This window comes from Odocoileus virginianus, chromosome 11 (assembly GCF_023699985.2).
Source record: "Odocoileus virginianus isolate 20LAN1187 ecotype Illinois chromosome 11, Ovbor_1.2, whole genome shotgun sequence".
In the NCBI taxonomy this organism is placed as follows: domain Eukaryota; kingdom Metazoa; phylum Chordata; class Mammalia; order Artiodactyla; family Cervidae; genus Odocoileus; species Odocoileus virginianus.
The window spans coordinates 68,123,592-68,141,186 of record NC_069684.1 but is presented as its reverse complement, the minus strand read 5'-3'; the positions used below and the strand labels follow the sequence as shown (position 1 = coordinate 68,141,186).

Sequence of the window (17,595 nt, the reverse complement as noted above, 5' to 3'; positions counted from 1 at the left end):
AGATACTTGCTTGCCAGCGTAACTGCAGAAGTCATCAATGACAGCTGCTGTCTCTAAGTATTTTAAACTCTTAGTCAAGCCTCAGTTCTCCAGACTTCATTTTATACTTGGAACAGTAAGTCCCAGTAATAAATATTGGGGTTTTCTTGCATTTTTAAAAATTTTTCTTAGGAAGTATTCTTATACTTAAGAGGAAATAGGTTGCAGGTAGAAGTGAAAAGACTACATTACATAAGGAAAAGAGGGGGCTATTTATAAAATAAATGCCCAGTTTCAAGTTTTGCAATTTCACAGATTTCCCATGTAATGTTTTCATCATATATAATTATCTTTCATTAAAAAGTCATATTTGACTAAAAATATGACCCATATTCATAATTTTATGAAATCCAGGGTATATAATTTGGGCTTCTGTCTGATGTTATTAGACATCAATCCATACATTTTTTTTTTAATTTCATAATGGTATGAATATATTCTGATTTTCCTTTTTGAATTTTTTTGTTATTGTTGTTTTTCTTGAAGACTGATTTAGGCCAGGGTTTATTTTTTCCCCCTTAATTAAAATAAATTAACCCCTTGAAAATTGAAAACATTATTTTAAGAGAAATATTTCATTTTTTTGAATTATTGCTCTTATGAGCCATATTTATACTGATCCTTCATAGGCATTTAGAACACATCTAAAAACTGATAGCAAAAATTTTGTATTTTATTTCTCTGTAGTCCCTTTTAAAAGTTCTTAATGAATTAGAGTGCTGAGAAGTTTAAGCACTTCTGAGTTGTTCTGCCACAGTTGCTTCCTTATTTACCATCCCAAGTAATAATATGCAAAGCCAAACTAAACTGGGAACGGCTGTAAGCTGAAGAAACAGCAGACACAAGTGTTATAGTGATATAGAAATCTGAGAAGGGGAAAAACTAGGTTAAAAAATGTAAAATGAAGAAATGTGATTTCATTTTTTTAAATTTAAAATTTTAATTGGAGGAAATTGCTTTACAGTATTATGTTGGTTTCTGACACATACCAACATGAATCAGCCATAGGTACACACATGTCCCCTCCCTCTTGAAATTTCCTCCCACCTCCCACTCCATCCCTCCCCTCTAGGTTGTCACAGAGTACAGGTTTTGGGTTGCCTGCACCATACAGCAAATTCCCACTGGCTATCTAATTTTGCATATGGTAATGTATATGTTTCAATGTTACTCTGTCTGGGCATCTTAACTTTGACAAAGCAGGCAAGAATATGCAGTAAAGAAAAGATGGTCTCTTTAATCAGTGATGCTGGGAAAAGTGCACAGCTACATATAAAAGAATGAAATTAGAACACTTCCTAACAAAAATAAATTCAAAATGTTTTAAAGACCAAAATGTGATTTCTTAGGTAGAGAAAGTTACTGGGCTTCTCACCTGTCTTTGCCTTTACTAAACATGTATGAAAGGTGAAAGTAAAAGTTGCTCAGTCATGTCCAACTCTTTGCAACCCCATGGACTATTCAGTACATAGAATTCTCCAGGCCAGAATACTGGAGTGGGTAACCTTTCCCTTTGCTAGGGGATCTTCCCAACCCAGGGATTGAACCCAGGTTTCCCTCATTGTGGGCAGATTCTTTACCAGCTGAGTCACAGGAAAGCCTATTAAACATGTATGTGCTGGTGTAAATCTTGATTATAACCCTATCTAGTTACAAACAGGTAATTATCCTTATTTGAAGCTTTGGGAAACAGGAAACATTTGGTTGTAAGTACAAAATGCCTTATATGCATTGGGCCACAGGGAGTAAATCATAACTCTCCTTCACTACACTGATGGTTTCCTTTTAGTTGCTTTTAACATATAATTTATCTCTAAGCATAACTCTTTCCTTTTATTTGTGACAATGGGTAGATCTTTAAGACAGGCTCTGCAGCTTATAGCTTTTTAAATTAAATTGACTCGCTAATACTGGCCTTCCCTGGTTGCTCGGTCTGTAAAGAGCCTGCCTGCAATTCAGGAGACCTGGTTTTGATCCCTAGGTTGGGAAGACTGCCTGGAGAAAGGAATGGTTATCCACTCTAGTATTCTTGTTTGGAGAATCTCATGGATAGAGGAGTTTGGTGGGCTACAGTCCACAGCATCGCAGGAGTCGGACACAACTAAGGAACTGAGACTTTTACTTCACTTTAATGTTAATAATAGTAATATTTATTTTTGCCTATATTTTGGTATGGAAGTTGATTTAAGGAAATACTAGGGGAATTCATGTTTTATGTACTAATTTCCCCATCATAGTTATTTCAATTAAAAACCTTATTAAACATATAAATGAGCAGTATTATATATTTATGGGGTGATTAAAATGAGTAATAGTATCAGAATGTAATAAATACTGATATATTAAGAAACTACATATGAGAGGAAAATGAATGTACGCAATACACATAGAGCAAATATATATATGCATTGAATCAGCCACGGGAAAAAACCACTACAATATTGTAAAGTAATTAGCCTTCAACTAATATAAATAAATGAAAAAATATATATGCATTGAAATGATTAAGAATCATTATTTACTTAAAAGACAATAAAATGGTAAGTTTATATAATGAAATGAGAGTCATGGCATTTTACAAATTAAGTAGGTTATTTTTAAATTAAAGAAATTTGAGAGTTATAGGGATAATCTAGTCATAGTATAATAAAATCTTGTATCAGTAAATAATCTGAGTTTTAGGCTAAGAGATGTGTGGCAAAGAAATAGGTGAATTATCATTTACTAAAAGCATAATTAAAGTTAGAACTTATTTTAATTTGCATTTTGGTGCTGTCATTACTGTGTTCTGTGGCCAACGTACGCAGTTCTCAGGGCCAATGTTATATCATGATATTAATAAGCTTTCACTACAATATTGCTTTTTCTTTTTTAAACAGACTATAGCAGAGTTCAATCTAGCAGCCATGAAAATATCAAAGTTTTGTCAGAAACTCCCTTCAGACTGCAATTAGCATTGTCCAGAGAATGAAGATATATAAGATGGTATTTCTGTTTTGAGGAATTTACAACTGGACTTTACAGATTAAAAAAAAATACTCATATTTAATGGTCATCTGACTGTTTTCTTTGGGGAAATGTTTGTTCAGATCTTCTGTTCATTTTTCAATTGGGTTGTCTGTTTTCCTGGTATTGAGATGTATGAACTGCTTGTGTATTTTTGAAATTAATAATTTGTCAGTTGTTTAGTTCGCAATTATTTTCTCCCATTCTGAGGGTTTCCTTTTTATATCTTGTTTATTGTCTCCTTTGCTGAGCAAAAGCTTTCAAGTTAATAAATCCTTCTTGTTTATTTTGTTTTTATTTCCATTACTCTAGGAGGTGAATCAAAGAGTATGGAGATTCTTTAAAAAACCAGGAATAGAACTACTGTATGACCCAGCAATCCCACTACTAGGCATAAACCCTGAATAAACCATAATTGAAATAGACACATGTACCTCATTGTTCATTGCAGCACTTTTTATAATAGCTAGGACATAGGAGTAACCTAAATGTCCATTGACAGATGATTGGATACAGAAATTGTGGTGGAACTGAGTGTTAGTCACTTAGTCGTGTCTGACTCTTTACCACCCAATGGAGCCTGCCAGCCTCCCCTTTCCATGGAATTCTCCAGGCAAGAATACTGGGGTGGGTTGCCATTCCCTTTTTCAGGGGATCTTCCCAAAAACTGTGGTACATATATACAATGGAATATTACTTAGCTATAAAAAAGAGTGCATTTGAGTCAGTCCTAATGACTCAAAAGGTGGATGAACCTAGAGCCTATTGTACAGAGTGAAGTAAGTCAGAAAGAGAAAGACAAATATTGTATATGAATCTGGGGACTTCCCTTGTGGCTTAGCTGGTAAAGAATCCACCTGCAATGTGGGAGACCTGGGTTCGATCCCTGGGTTGGGAAGATCCCCTGGAGAAGGGAATAACCACCCACTCCAGTATTCTGGACTGGAAAATTCCATGGACTACAGTCCAAGGAGTTACAAAGAGTCAGACCCAACTGAGTGACTTTCACTTTCATATGGAATCTAGAAAGATGCCACTAATGAACCTATTCTCAGGGCAGCAGTGGAGACACAGACTTAGAGAACAGACTTATGGACAATGTGTCCATAAGTCTCTCTTCTACTGGGAGAGTAGAATGGAAACATATATATTACCATAGGTAAAAGAAATAATGGGAATTTGCTATGGGACACAAAGAGCTCAACCCAGAGCTCTGTGACAACCTGGAGGGGTGGTGTATTGCTGATCCTGTTCAAACTGTCCACACTGTTTGCTGAGCTCAGGGTAGGCAGGTGGAAGCTCAGAGGCCGGAAGAAGCCTTGAGGAGCCATAGGAGTTGCAGACGCATGTATTCTCTCCTGGGTGTCACCGCAGCCATAACATAGCCACAATATAGCCATAACATAGTCAAAACACTGCCAAAACATAACCTCATGCAGCATAACCTTGATGCGTTCCAGCGTAGCCCCAGGGCAGCAGCAGTCAGGGCTTTCACGGTGAAGCTCAAGCAGGCGGGCTGCACGGAGTAGCCATGACGAAGCGAGCACCTCAGGACGTGCATGTGAAGTGCTGTGTGTCGTCTCAGCTGTTACCTAAGCCTCACGACGCGCATGCTCAGTGCTGCAAGTGATCTCAGATGTTACGTAGTCATTATTTACAAAGTGTGGGACGAGAGCGAGAGGCCACGGGGTGAGAGAGCCTGACCACGCTCTCTTGGTTAATTTGTTCTTTCCCTACAGGAGAGATGGGGTGGGAGGTGGGATGGAGCTTCAAGAGGTAGGGAACATATGCATACCTGTGACTGATCTATGTTGATGTATGGTGGAGACCAGTAGAATATTGTAAAGCAATTATCCTCCAATAAAAAATTATAAACTTAGGAAAACACACACACACACACATAATAAAGAGAAGCACTGTAAAATGCTGTGGGACTATTAAAGAAAACTATCCTATTGCATTTTAGAAAAAAAAAACAACACAAACATTTACTGAAATAGAATCATTGGAAAAAACTTAGATGGATGAGCTTCAAATCATGAAAACCAGTAAATCAATTTTAAAAAAAAGAAAAACATTACACATGGAAGGACTCTCAATTAGAAAATGCTCAGATGGACAGAATTAGTTCTTCAGAGTAGATAATTTTTATTGAATTTTACATTGCTTTAGATACAGTATGAGGACAAGTCAAAAGACACTGATAATTGTGGAATCATTTTTTACTTTAAACATTAAGATAACTTTTGAGGAAGTCTTTAATATTTAAAAGGCAATGTTCTAAGGACTTAAAGGAACTTGAGAATTTCTTTGCAGGATGTACGTGAGAGGAAGTTTTATACCCTGATTAAATATACTGCATGGTCCTTTAGAATTATGAATGATTTCAAAAGCTATGACTCTGAAATATACAACAGCTCATACAATTCAATAATGAAAAAAACAAATTAAAAAAATCAAAAATGGGCGAAGGACCTAAATAGGTGTTTTCCAAAAAAGACATACAGATGGCCAAGAGGCACATGAAAACATGAAAAGGCACATCACTAATTAGAGAAATGAAAATCAAAACTATAATTAGGTACCATCTCAGTAGTCAGAATGTTCATCGCTAAAATGTCTACAAATAAACTCTGGAGAGGATGAGAAAGAAATGAAACTCTCCTATAGTGTTGGTATGAATATAAATTAGTGCAGCCACTATAGAAATGGTATAGAAATGGTATAGAAATGGAGGTTCCTCAAAAAGTTAAATATAAAGTTGACATATGATCTAGCAATCCCACTCCTTGGCATTATACCTAGAAAAACCTGTCATTCATCAACATACATGCACCCCCATATTCAGTGAAACACTATTCACAGTAGCTAAGACATGGAAGGAATCTAAATATCCCTCAACAGGTAAATGGATAAAGTAGATGTGGTACAGATTTACAATAGAATACTGTTCAACCATAAAAAGGAGACAGACCTAGACAGCATATTAAAAAGCAGAGACATCACTTTGCCAACAAAACTCCATATAGTCAAAGCTGTGGTTTTTCCAGTAGCCTTGTATGGATGTGAGAATTAGACCATAAAGAAGGCTGAGCACCAAAGAACTGAGGCTTTCATATTGTGCTTGAGAAGACTCCTGAGAGACCCCTGGACAGAAAGGAGATCAAATCAGTCAATCCTAAAGGAAATCAAACCTGAATATTCATGGAAGGACTAATGCTGAAGCTCCAATACTTCGGCCACCTGATGGGAAGAGCTGATTCACTGGAGAAACCTGAAGCTGGGAAAGATTGAAGGCAAAAGGAGAAGGGGAAAGTTTGGACGAGATAGTTAGATAGCATCACCAACTCAATGGACATAAATTTGAGCAAACTACAGGAGATAGTGAAAAACAGGGAAGGATGGTTTGCTGCAGTCCATGGGTCACAATGGGTCAGATATGACTTAGCAACTGAACAGTAATGTCATTTGCAGCAACATGGATGAATCTAGGGATTATCCTATTAAGTGAAGTAAGTCAGAAAGAGAAAGACAAATATATCATTTACATGTGGAATCTAAAATATAAGACAAATAAACTTATTTGCAAAATAGACTGACAGAAATAGAGGATAGACTTGTATCTGCCAAGGAGTAGGGGGGAGAGATGAATTGGGAATTTGGGATTAGAGGATGCAAAATATTATATATAGGTATAACTGAATCCTATCATTTCATGGTAAACAGATGAGAAAACAATGGAAATAGTAACAAACTTTAAAATCAAAGTTTTCTTTGCAGAAATCACTGCAGATGGTGGCTGCACCCATGAAATTAAAAGACACTTGCTCCTTGGAAGAAAAACTATGACAAACAGCACATTATAAAGCAGAGACGTTACTTTGCCAACAAAGATCCGTATAGTCAAAGGTATGGTTTTTCCAGTAGTCATGCATGGATGTGAGAGTTGGACCATAAAGAAAGCTGAGAAACAAAGAATTGATGCTTTTGAACTTTGGTGTTGGAGAAGACTCTTGAGAGTCCCTTGGACTGCAAGGAGATCCAACCAGTCCATCCTAAAGGAAATCAGTCCTGAATATTCATTGGAAGGACTGATGCTGAAGCTAAAGCTCCAATGCTTTGGCCACATGATGCAAAGAACTGACTTACTGGAAAAGACCCTGATTCTGGGTAAGATCGAAGGCAGGTAAATAAGGGATGACAGAGGATGAGATGGGTGGATGGCATCACCGACTCAATGGACATGAGTCTGACAAGCTCCAGGAGTTGGTGATGGACAGGGAAGCTTGGCGTGCTGCAGGGCATGGGGTCACAGTCAGACACAACTGAGTGACTGAACTGATAACTGAATCACTTTATTGTATACCAGAAACTAACATACCATTGTCAATCAACTATAAGTCAATAAAATAAATTTATAAAAAGAAAATTGAACTATTGTTGCTTTGCATCCTACAGGCCTACAAGCCCTATAGTTTCCCAGCTTTAAGACTGAAGAAAAAGCCCAGAGTCAGCCTCAGAGACATCAGTGGTTTAATGGATCGGGGATTGTACACGTATGCAGCAGGGTCCTGGAGTCACATCTCACTGTGTACTTTAGTACTTGGGCAGGACTTGATGACAGTCTTCCCTCCCAGAGAGGAGGAGGTTATCAGTTAAGGGGAATTGATGTCAGGTTATCTTATTGGTTGCCAGGGAGACCATAAGAGGACACATAGTTCATTACCCCTTTGACAACCATAATAGAAAATCCTGATTTAAAGCTGAAACCATCATTTGCTGGGACTTGTGGCAAATATGTAGAAAGATCAGTTGTGTGAGTAGGGTGCAGGTAAAGCAGGCACTGGTCAAGCAGGAAATGGACAGAGAGCAAGAGAATAGTCATTTTGAGTGACCTGATCATACACCTATGAAAGAAACCAAGTTCTTAATTAGGTAGTGGCATTGCCATAGGAAATCACTCTTATAGAGCTCAGTGAGTTAAGCAGATATATTATCTGAACCTTTGTTATTTAACCTGACAGATTGCTACTCATTAAGGCCAGAGTTCCCTAAAATGAGATTCACAAAGGAATTCCTTGTTGTTCCAACAACTTGTGACATTTAAGAGGACATCTTAATCAGTAAAACTCACTTTTGAAACTCACTTATACAAAAAGATATAAGACACTATTGCCTCTCTTCATAATTTTAGCTAACTCCTCACATTCTAACTTTGTTCAGTATCATCCTTGACTTGGTTACCCCACTCGACTTATAGGACTCTTTTTTATTGACTTGTTTTGGTGCCCTCCATCCTGAATAGAACTTCTTGTACAAGTGCTTTATGTATACTATTAAATTTCAAAACCTAGTCCCATAGGCCAAGACTGAAAATTGCATTTGACATATTTATTATTCACTTTCTTCAACCTACAGGTGCAAGCACAGTTAAATCTACAACCATTACTCATTATTCAGCCACTAAATCCAATTTAATATTCTGGAGTTCTTTCTTATTTACAGCCAGCCAACTTTCAGCTTCTATTAGTAAATTGTCTTAGTTTGAACCTTGACATTTAATATAGGCAAGAATATGGAACAAAAAACATGATTTTCTTAAGATTAATGTATCTAAAACATACAGAAGGGATTGGAGAAGAGGAGAAAAGGAACAAAGGAAGCAATTGCAGTAGTTGAAAACTGGGGTGATATTGGCCCAAGCTAGAGTAAATACAGTGACAATGTTAAGAGGGGTATATATTAGTATTATGTATATGAATGGCTGAGTTTCTCTGTTGCCCACCTTGAAACTATCACAACATTGTTAATTAATTAAACTCCAGTATAAAATAAAAAGTTTAAAAACAAAAACTATCTCAGTTTGCAAAAGAAAATTTTTGATTTTTTTAGAATTGCAGCTGTATAATAATGTGGAGAAAAAATCAACAGGACTAACTCAAGGAAGAAAGCAAAAAAAAAAACGCTGAATTTTTCTAGAACCTGGTCACGAGGACACAAGAGTATCACTAAAAGAAACTGGAAAACCTATAGAAGAATGGACTGTCAAAAGACATGGGGCTGACGTAATGCTTGTTTAATTTGAGGCTAAAGCATCCAGGTGGAGATATTCTGCATGGAAGCTCAAAATCAGAATTTTGAATTAAAGTTCTGGATTAAATATTTACATTTGGAGGTTATAGATGTTGAAGTGACACATGAATCTATTAGAAATCTAAGCATAATAGAACATTGAGAGGAATCTGAAATCTCAGGGTTTCATGGACATTACAAGTGAGAATTGAGCCAGGAAAATATATAGAGACGAAGCCAAAAACACAAGAAGAAAACAAAGATAGCATGAACTCAAAAAGCGAGTGTTTGCGAGAAAGGGGAAGGGGATAAAGAGACAGAGAGAGAAGGGTAGAGATGGAGAATAGAGGAAAAAAAAACAAGATTCATAAACAGCTGGGATGTTTTCAGGGAATGTGAGCTAAGGAAACCACTGTTTATCTAGACACCAAGATTATTAATAACACTGTAATTTTGAGTATAACAGTTATATTATACCTCTGTGTTTGTGAGTGATTATATCTACAAAAAAACCACACATATTAAAACAAACTAAAATGACAAACATGAAACAAACTAAAAAAGCCTTTATTGTGAGACATGATAAAAAAAATACCAGTAATTGCATCAGTAGGTTGTTGCCCAAATGTCTATATCTCTGCTTATTTAAGAAGCTCAATAGCATTGAAACAAGTATACTATCAAGGGTGAAAAGATCACCAGCCCAGGTTGGATGCATGAGACAAGTGCTCAGGGCTGGTGCACTGGGAAGACCCAGAGGGATGGGATGGGGAGGGAGGCGGGAGGGGGGATCGGGATGGAGAACACATGTAAATCCATGGCTGATTCATGTCAATGTATGGCAAAACCACTACTATATTGTAAAGTAATTAGCCTCCAACTAATAAAAATAAATAAATAAATAAAAGAACCTATTCAAAATGGGCAGTAAAAAAAAAACCAACCAAACAAAAAGAAACTCAAAGATGTCTAATAAAGGCCAAACAGCACTAGATTTATGTTAACAATATGCTTTTTTTTTTCTATCACTGCTTTCTTTTTCTTTAAAAAAGTCATTTTTAATAATAAGATTGTATCCTTGAAATTTTGAAATTAAATATATTACATTAGAATTTTAAAATAAGCACATGAGAATATGAAATATATTAAATAATAAAAAATTTTTCACCCGGAGAGTAGCTAGCCAGTTTAATGTTAGGTTAAAACAGGACAGTTCCTGAAATATTTTGAAAGAGAGGAGGCCATTAAGCTCTCAAAATTTTAAATAAAATACTATGCTATCCTTAGTTTTAAAAAATGTGCATTCAATATTTTAAAATTATATAGGGTTATTTTAAAAAAATTAGTTCTAGGTTGAACAAAACAAGCAAGTAAGAATAAGGAAAAGGTTTTATGTATTCTAGCAAAAGCAGCTTACAAAGCCCTTGCACTGTGCACTGTGCTTATTCACTCAGTTGGGTCTGACTCTTTGCCACCCCATGGACTGTAGCCCACCAGGCTCCTCTGTCCTTGGGATTCTCCAGGCTAGAACACTAAAATGGGTAGCCATTCCCTTCTCCAGGGGATCTTCCCAACCCAGGAATCAAACCCAGGTGTCCTGCCTTGCAGGCAAATTCTTTATCATCTGAGCCACAAAAGAAGCCCAGACTTCTGATACATGCCAAAGGATATGTTAATCTCAAACACAAGATGGTAAGTGAAAGAAGTTGAAACACAGAGGATGCATACTGCATGACTACATTTATAGAACATCTAGAGAAGAAAAATCTATGGGTATAATGAACAGAACAGTAATTTTCAAGTGATGAGTTTAGGGGAGAGTGGTGATGTAAAATAGAGAACAGTGGAAATTTCTGTGGTGATAATCATATTTTGTGTTGATTTGGGTAGCAGCCACACAACTGAAAACATTTCTCAGAGCCCATTGAAATTTCCTCTTAAAAAACAGTGAAGTTTATGGAATGTAAAACAGTTCAGTAAAGCTGATTTGAAATAGAAAAGAAATACTGCATGCTATCAACCATGAACAAGAGTGATTTATGAGTATTTATCCTCAGTGATGTTGTTCTCATTAATGTTTTGATAATTATATAAAAAGATGGAGAAGATATAAATTTATACAGTTTTATATGTAATATTTGAATTATTCTTTTAAGATTAGATGGTAAACTTCATTTTATAATTATTTTCCTTAATAGCTAATATAGTGACAGGAGCTAATCCTTAAATTACTGACCCTGTATTCTTGTACTCTCAGATAGTAGCTATATTTCTTGGGTTAACACAAATGATTGCCCGTAAAGCTTAAGCCAAAATTCTGTTTCTTTTACAGACTATTTTTTATCTACATGCTCTGAAATTCCATTCATGTAATTTTCCTGTAATGTCCCATCAGTAAGAAATTCTAATTTATTTTCTTTTAAAGATGAGTAATTTGATATTGAAAATAGATTTGCTATTTGTCCAGGGATTGTTACATGGTTAAACATCATTAACATTATTACAATAGTTTCAAAAAGCAGATCAAGGCTGGTTTATTACCATCCACATAATTATATCAAAGACACTTCATTTAGTGCCTTTTTCCACCATGGGAGTTCTTTTCTCATTGAGACAGTGTGGAAAAGGTTTTTTCCTAATTATTCCACATTTTATTTTCAACACTGAAGTGCTAAACCTATTGAACCATAGACCTTTGGTGAATTGATCTCTTCACTCGCAGTATTAACCACTCCGGTAAATTAGGTGTACATAATAACCAGCTGTCGAACTCCAGATGCAATAGAGTCAAACTGCATAAATGCCCAGCCTTCCAGACACACGTATTTTGATGCCTTTTTCTGAGAACTTGGCCTACTGCTGCTGTAAATAATTTCATACTGTGGAACTAATTTCATGCCGTCTTTGACTTATTTATTTAAAAACAGATAAAAACAGGGAATATTTGTAATAAAACTTCAACCATAATGGCAATATTTCAAAATTTTTTTAAAAGGACATTTTGTTCAACAGAAGTTCACATTTAAAATTATTTCCACATTTAAAATTATATATATCTAATAATTAAGGATCACCTTTTCTAAATAAAATTATCTGTATCTTTCCATTAATTGAATAAAGGATCAGTTATACATTAATTTCAACTTTGGCAATGAATAAATAACCAGAAGAACTTTATCTTTTTAAAGTTGGAAATCTCAGTCCCGGAATAATACTGATTGGACAAATGAATAATATAAAAGAATCTCACAAGTAAACTCAATGACCAAGGAAAAAATATTTTCTGAAATGATAATTCTTTAAAGTTCCTAGATATTTAGAAGAAAAAACAATGTATCACACACATGAAACACACATGCATCAAATAGTTTGGGGAGCCACTAAGGTACAAAGGATGAAATAAGAGTAAGTGCAGTTTGACTGAATCGAAAACTATCAGAAGATATACTCACTCCCAAAAGGAGCCCCATTGAATCTGCTGTGGCTCAGCTGAGAAAAAACCTACTTCAGCAAAATGTTCACCATTCCAAAGACAAAGGTCAGCAGAAAGGACTTAAGTAATTATTGGAAAGCCCAAACATGCCATTTTGGAGCTGTATATTAATTTGAAAAATTGATGATATTACAGTTATAAATAGATTAATCAATAAGAAACAAATCTGACTCAGACAGTTGGGGCCAATTGGTCTTTGCTGGGTCAGGATGATAAATGGAGCACAAAACTCTATTGACAATCTCTCCAGGGGCTTTATGATTGACAAAGACTATGATGTGAAAGACAGTACTGTGGTATTCTTGATGGTTGTAGAAACATTGTTTAAAGCTATAATTGTGCTAACAGTTTTGTAAAAATGGAATTATGAGCCAGCTGCTAGTGGCAGAGTAGAGACAAAGCCACAAGCACCTTAGTACTGACAGACTGATCTCTGTTGCCATCAAATCTGATCCCTTCTCACCTGTATGACACAGCCTCTCTGCCTCCATCTGGGATAAAGAGAAATCCCGCTCTATATTCCAACAGGACAATGGGGTGGGGTGGGATGGGGTCGGGTGGGATGGGGTCGGGTGGGGTGGGGTGGGATGGGGTGGGATGGGGTCGGGTGGGATGGGGTGGGGTGGGGTGGGATGGGGTGGGATGGGGTGGGGTGGGCTATTCCTTTCAAACAGAGGTTGCAACAACCAAACAAACCAAACCAAAATCAAGCACAGCACAAAAATCCTAGAAGGATAATAACTTCCTGAATGTGCAAAGCTAATTTTTCTAGTTCAACCAAAATTTTCTCCCCAGGGAAAGGATAATTGTAAAGTGACAGTGAAAGCTGTAGACTGATTGACACAATAATAAACTCAGTTAACTAAGTAGTCTGAGTTAACCAGAGAAAGGTTAGTAGCCAATGATTAAGTTTTATGAAAATCAAATCAGATGTTTGATTAACATAAAACTTCCACTGTGCCCTATTATGCTTAAGTCCCTCAGTCTTGTCAGGATCTTTGTGACCCCATGTACTGTAGCCTCCCAGGCTCCTCTGTCCATAGGGATTCTCCAGGCAAGAATACTAGGGTGGGTAACCATGCCCTCCTCCAGATAAAAATCCACTATATCATCACAAATAACAAACTGATCTTGCAAAGATATTTGCCATAACATGACTTGTATGGATAGGGAATAATTACCTCTTCCTTCATTTATACAACATCTACTTTCAAAAAATTAAATTAATAGCATATAAGATTGTCTAATAACCATCTCCATCAGCCTACACTTCTCAGTCAAGAGGGTCCTGAAGGTCATGGATTAAGAATTTATATATTATATAAAACACTGTATAAACACAAAGAACCATTTACCACTTCTATGCTCAGATTCTAGCTAGATACTTCTAAGATCTTGGTGAAATCCTATAAGGACAGGAATGTTTATTCTCACTGAAAAAAAAAAAAAAAAAAGCTTTCCATTTAACTAAAAATATCAGTTCTAAAATAGTTTGAATTTTTAAAATAATATATATCCATATTTTCTCACCCTAATTAATGATATGTAAGCAAGCCCTGTGTGACTCAGTATCATTTTTTTTTCTATTTTATGAATAACTTTGTGTGTTCTGAGGGATAAGCTAAATAGTAAAACTGAGATATTTTTAGCCTATTGACTTTGATGAGAGTTATACAGTTGGACTAATCCTTTACTCACTATGGGCTTTCCTGGTGGCTCAGCTGGTAAAGCATCCAACTGCAATGCAGGAGACCTAAACTCTATCCCTGGGTTAGGAAGATCACCTGGAGAAGGGAGCGCTAACCACTCCAGTATTCTTACCTGGAGAATTCCATAGACATAGGAATCTGGTAGGGTTCAGTCCATGGGGTTGCAAAGAGTCAGACATGACTGAGCAACATTCACTTACTCATTTTACTACTCATATGAAAAATAACTATTCTTTGTTCTTGTTTAAAAAGAAACATTGGGGCCAATATTATTGGAAGGAGGATATTGGAAAAAGAGGGTCAGATTAAAAAACAAAATCAGTTTTTAGAAATACACTATCATGTACTGGACTTCCCAGGTGGTTCAGTGGTAAATAATCCACTTGCCAGTGCAGGAGACAAAAAGATATGGGTTTGATCCCTGGGTTAGAAAAATACCCTGGAGAAGGAAATGGTAACCCACTCTAATATTCCTGCCTGGGAAATCCCATGGACAGAGAAGTCTAGCAGTTTATAGTCCATGGGGCTACAAAGAGTCAGACATGATGGAGTGCGCGCGCACACACACACACACACACACACACACACACACACCATATATGCATGATATCAAATGTACAATACCATATATATTATATATATATATATATATATATATATATATATATAATTTTACATTGTTATCAGGCACAGCTTTCTGAGTTCTGTTAGAGATTTTGACAAACATGTTTCCACTTCACACGTCATAACATCAAAATGGTGCCACAAGTCAGAAGAACTTCATGATATGAAATATGTAGTCTGATACAGCTGCCTATTGGTTGCATTTCTGAATTTCCCTGACTGTAATGTGTGGATTTTTATGGGAAATTTTAAATGATGTTCTAAATTGGTCTTAGGATAGGTGGCTAGTTCACCTTGCCCTTATCGGATAACTAGTTAAATTCTACAGCCCCAGTTGAAGCCTGTGTAAATGGAGATCCTAGCCTCCTGTAGTGTCAAAAGCATCTGGATCAATGATTGACACATGGTCTAATGTAGCTCAATATCCCTCAGCCTTTTGTTTTTGGGACACAGAGACTTTTGACATAATTTTGTCGTTCCAGGTTCTCACTGTAGAATCAGACCACAAGAAGGATATGCTCCATTTTTTACCAGCTTCAGTGTGGCATGGACACACAGGTCCAAGAATATATATGCTCCATTTTCTCAACATCTTTATAGTTTTTTTCTTTCTCATGCCATATTTTGGTGCCAGATATGTAAAAGACACTGGTAAGGTCACAGTTGAGCAGAGACCTAAATAATACAGAAGAAGGGCAATGAGGCATTTGGGTGTCTGGAGAAAGAATGTTGAATGCAGGGAAAATTGTAGAAGGTCTTGAAATAAGAGCATGCTTAGTGTATTAGCAAAGAGCTAGTAAGTCAGTGTTGATGGAGCACAGGAGACAGGGCATGAGGCTGATAAGGCATCAGATTGTTCCATCATAACAGTACACTGCAGACCATTGTAGTACATAGGGTTTTACTCTTTCTGAACTGTAAAACCAAAGTAGGATTTTGTGTAGAGGAATGATGTGATCTAAACTACATTCTCAGAGGGTTAAAACTTGTGTGAACATTTGCTATAAGGGGTCAAGAACAGAAGTAAGATGATCAACTAAGAAACTATTGAAACACTCCAATGCTGGTAAAAGATGGTGTACTGGACCAAAATCCTAGCTGGAAAGTACATGAGATGTAATCAGGATCTGGATAGATGTTATATCTAACAAGAGTTAATGATGAGTTAGACAGGATGTGAGGACAGAAATAATTCAAAATATAAGATTGTTGGCCTGAAAAATCAGAGTGGACTTACTTAACAACATATGGAAGACTGCAGTGAAACCAAGATTACAATTTAGGAAGGGGTCAGATGGATAATTTTATTAAAATTTTATTTGGGTACATAGTAGAAATCTGAGGTAGAACTTTGAGTATCTATTGACTGTACAAGACAAAATTTCATAGTAGAGACATTTATACATTTGGGGATTTTCCAAACATAGTATTATAATTTGATGTCAAAAGAGTAGATGAATTTTTCTAGATTTTAAAAAGTTTACAGAAGTGAGAAATTCCAATATTAGAGAAAATGTACAAATGAGACAATAAGAAGAGACACTTTAAAAGACTGAAAAATGATGAGAAGTGCATGATATGTCTAAATAAAGTTATAAGAAAATACTTCTAGAAGGCAGAGGTGATCAAATTTGCCAAATTTGTTATGTTCAGTAAGATGAGGCTTGGGGGAGTAATGACTCTGCATTTTTAATATGGAGTTGAAAAATGCAGTACATAAAAATGTACTAGAGTACATTAAAGAAAATATATGACCACAGTAATTAGAAACTGGATGTAAACAAGTCAAGGATTATTATTACCATTTTTTTTTTAGTAGAAAAAGTCAAGAGTTTTCTTCTGTTTTAAAGCTTAGTTGTTTTAAGATGGCCAATACTGCTTGTTTGCATAAGAGAACACATTTGGTAGAGAAGTAGATAACAGATGATACAACACTGAGAAAAAAATTGTTGGAGCAATGTCCTTGGGAAAGAAATAGTGAAGAACTGATTTCAAACTGTAGTATGAACATTTAATTTTTACTCACAATAGGGAATGCACATTATGTGGGCACAAATGCAGGTACATTGGTAGTTATGGTGGTAGGAACACAACCATCAGTGAGATTTCCTATTGATTTATTTCCTTAATGGACTAGTAAACGAGGTCACTGATTGAGACCAAAAATTAGGAAAGCTCTTACCAGGGGCTTATCTTTCTTCATGATTTAAGCAGTGTCCTTTAAGTAGCTTTAAGAAAGTCAGTTTTGATGCCAAGAATGCAGCAGATCAGAGAAGACATTGACTATGTAAAAGATATGACTGATGGACAGTGAGTCCTAAAAGCCTGTGGCTGATTCATGTCAATGTATAGCAAAAACCACCACAATATTGTAAAGCAATTAGTCTCCAATTAAAGTAAATAAACTAATTAATAAAAAAAAGAGGTATAAGAATTGGGGAAGAATATATTGAGTGGTCCTGGTGGCTCAGATGGGAAAGAATCTCTCTGCAATGAGGGAGACCCAGGTTCTATCCCTGGGTCAGGAAGATCCCCTGGAGAATCAAATGGCTACACACTTCAGTATTCTTGTCTGGAGAATTCCATGGATAGAGGAGCCTGGCAGGCTACAGTCCCTCTGTCTGTAAAATGTTGGACACAACTTAGTGACTA

The 17,595-nt window shown here is 36.2% G+C and overlaps 1 long non-coding RNA gene and 1 pseudogene across 1 annotated transcript in view; both read right to left on the bottom strand.

Moving 5' to 3' along the window:
• The window catches only part of LOC110121754 (large ribosomal subunit protein uL24 pseudogene), a 56,732-nt pseudogene extending 52,126 nt beyond the window's left edge, over positions 1-4,606 (bottom strand).
• Positions 1-17,595, bottom strand: part of LOC110141823 (uncharacterized) — a 169,642-nt gene that overhangs the window by 126,628 nt on the left and 25,419 nt on the right. The window lies entirely within an intron of this gene.